Raw genomic sequence first — 3,637 nt, 5'->3', positions numbered from 1 at the left:
ATGAGATGAGAGTATTCAGCCAATGAAATCAGCTGTTTTGTTTGGTTTGTTGCTGTCTGCTATTTTGTGTTAAACTGAGAACAGTAGCTTTCCCAAGCTTTTAATATTATTAAATAATTTAATAATATGAATGAAGCGGAATGCAATCCAGTGCCTACAAATGCTAGGGAATCAAGGAAAAGGCAGAGAAATCACACAGCATGGAGGAGAGAGAGGGAAAAAGTTGCAAGGTAAGATCCAACACTAGTATACAACTTAGGTTAGACCTAGGCCATGAAAAGTGTTTTATGTATAATGGCATTATGGTCTTAGCTGATTAGTTCAAATATTTTAAATTATCATCTAGCACAGTGTCTATTAACTTGAAAGTTTTATAAGCCTTTGCATTGTAAACTCTTTTTACAAAACTTAACCTAAACTAAGCTTAACACCTGTTGTACGCATAACAACTTAACCTAAGTGCATTAATCTAACCTAATTATTTTTTATCTAACTGAATAAAACCTAAATACTTTTGTTTTGTTCCAGGTATTCTGCTAAAGGATTACCACAACATCCGAGGTGTAACCACAAAGGGAAACCTTACCAGTCCTACCAGTGTTCATGCCTTACCATGTTTGACATTAAAACATTTCATAAAAACTTTTATGAAATCAAGAGGAAGGATATTCAAGATTCGTTTATTTTGAAGCATTCTGAAGCACTTGTACCTAAGCGCCATAAGTATGAACCTCTAAAGAAGGCTAGATCTGTAAGTATGAAGTATTATGTCTCCAGTACATCTACAAACAGAAGAGTACCTGTTTGCAGAAAAGCGTTTATTGAAATACTTGGTTTTAGTAAGCATAGAGTTCTAAGTATGGCAAAAAGGTATATAAATACAGGTCAGTCTCCTAAGGAAAAAATAGGAGGCGATAGAATATCCCACTTAAAATCTGGTCATAGAGCAAAGATTAAACAATTTGTTGAGTCCCTGATATGTAATGAATCTCACTACTGCCGATCATCTTCTTCTGTAAGAGTGTACCTACCCCCTGAAATGAACATCAGAAAACTTTGGAGTTTGTACAACTCCACTGCTTTACCTGAATTTAAAGTATAGAATGCTTCTTTCGTAATTTGTTCAATACGAAATACAACATTGGTTTTGGGATGCCAGCTGTGGATGTTTGTTCCACTTGCCTCCGTTTGCGCGAGGGAATAAAACGAGCACTTCATGAGGCAGATAAGAACAAAATAATGACTGAGCTCCGAGTACACAAATTACGAGCTTAAAGCTTTTTTGATATATTAAGAGATGACAGTGTTAAAGTTAAGACTTTTAGCTTTGACTGCCAAAAAAACATGCCCCTACCTAGGATCCCGGATCAAGCAACTTACTATTCCAGACAACTTTACATTTTTAATTTCACCATTGATGAAGGGACTTCCAAAAGTAGACTTACACATGACAACGTTTTTTCATACACATGGTCAGAAACTGGAGCGTCCAAAAGGGTCTTGCGAAATAGCTTCTGCAGTCTACCACAGACTAAGAAACACAAATTTCAATCCTGAAAATAATACAGTAAGACTTGTTGCAGACGGGTGTGGCGGCCAAAATAAGAACTCCATGTTGTTGTTGATGGCTCAAAAATGGTTAGCAATTGATGCTCCTACCAATATATCAATACGCTTGAACTTATTTTTCCAGTAACTAGTCATAGTTATTTGCCTCCGGACCGGGTTTTTTGGTCAAATTGAGAAGACTGATCGTAAGAAAACCAGCATAATTCAACCTGAAGAGTATTTTGAAGCTTTTGGTAGTGCTGCAACGGTAGTAAAGCTTTCTGACTGTGAGGTACTTGATTGGAAAACTGAAAAAAAAAAAATGTTTAAAATCCCTACAGAGCTGGCATTTTTAAATCAGCAAGTGTTCAAGAATCATCATTGAACGTAAAAAGGTAAAACTTGGTTATAAAATCCTTGTGCGAGGTGAAATATTTTACAGATCAAACACTGGACGTAGTTTATCTATTTTCAAAGTGGGCAAAACTGTTGTTGACATCAAACCAAATGTTTTGCCAATGGGTGTTAAGGTGAAACAGTCCAAATTAAACGATGTTAAGGAGTTGCTTAACAAACATTTTGGTTCTGATTGGAAGAATTTTCCTCATTTGCAATTTTATAAGAACGCAGTATATGATCACAACAACTCAACCATTGAAGAACCTGGTGATGATCCTGTTTGCGAACCTTCAGAAGTTGTTGAAGATTTGCGAGTCTAGTGCCAAGGCTTAACCACTACTCTTTTGACATGGACGAAAGTTCTGTGAAATGTTAATTTTCCTAATTTTAATAAACTCCCTACACATTTACAAAAACAAGTTAATTGGCTAGAGAAACAACATCACGGTTTACAATGGAGTTCAGGTATTAAACATTATTCTGAATTGCAAGATGTTTTTAAAAAATATAAAAATACAAGGTAATATTTATGTAAAAGGCAGTGAAAAAGAAACGATTATAAAAAAATTGCTGTCCGAATTCAATGTTGAAGTAATTAATCTTGAAAATCTCAATTGTCCTAGTTTATGTAGTTTAAGAAAACAAATGAATGTAGATATATTGAAGCCATGTGTGTTTGGTCATAATTCATCAAATTGCGCATATATAAATGTACATGCAATTTTAAATTGGTGGAAGAATACAAAATATGTTAAAGAACATTTGGAAAAAATAAATACAGCAATTAAACTTTGTTCCACAATTGGTTACACAAATTTGTCAAAAGATCAATTAGAATATCTACCAAAAGAATATATATTAAATCACATTGTTAATATTGATTGTATTTATGATAAATTACCAGTTTATTTGAAAAATGACAAGGACATATTACAATCACAAACGTTGTCAAAAGCATTTTTTCCCAAAAATTTGTGAAATTGATGGTCCACAACCGAAAATAAAGGACTGTTACTTTTGTAACTATGGTGAAAATTGTATATAGTAAATAAATAAATGTGTGTGTTTTTTGAAAAAAAAGTCTTTGCTTTGTATTTATCCTGCAATTATCCTTTATAAATACTGAGAGAGCATACAAATATAAACTAGTGTTACCTACTTTTTCATATCAGATATGAGTGTAAAAGAGGAAATAGCAAGAGAACTGCACAGACAAGCACGTAAAAATTTTCCTCGACGATATGTAGAATTGAAGGGATTAAACGATTTATATCAAGCGGATTTAGTTGAAATGATACCTTATTCTAAATGTAATAAAGGTTATAAATATATAATGACAATGATTAATTGTTTTTCCAAATTTGCAATAGCTGTTCCAATAAAATCAAAAAGCGCTACTGATGTTGCGCTAGCATTAGATCCAATTTTATCCAAATTTCCAATGAAACATATTCAAACTGATGCAGGAAAAAGAATGGTTTAATGTGAAAGTTCAATCTTTATTCAATAAATATAATATTAATCATTATAAATCTTTTTCTGATTTAAAAGCAAGTATCGTAGAACGTTGGAATCGCACATTGAAAAATAAAATGTGGATTTCGTTTAGCATCCAAGGTAACTATTGTTGGCTAAATATTTTACCTAATTTGGTAAAACAATATAATAATACTGTACACCGTACAATAGG

The sequence above is a fragment of the Homalodisca vitripennis genome, unplaced genomic scaffold, assembly GCF_021130785.1.
Source record: "Homalodisca vitripennis isolate AUS2020 unplaced genomic scaffold, UT_GWSS_2.1 ScUCBcl_95;HRSCAF=1082, whole genome shotgun sequence".
Lineage (NCBI taxonomy): Eukaryota > Metazoa > Arthropoda > Insecta > Hemiptera > Cicadellidae > Homalodisca > Homalodisca vitripennis.
This window is presented reverse-complemented; position numbering follows the sequence as displayed.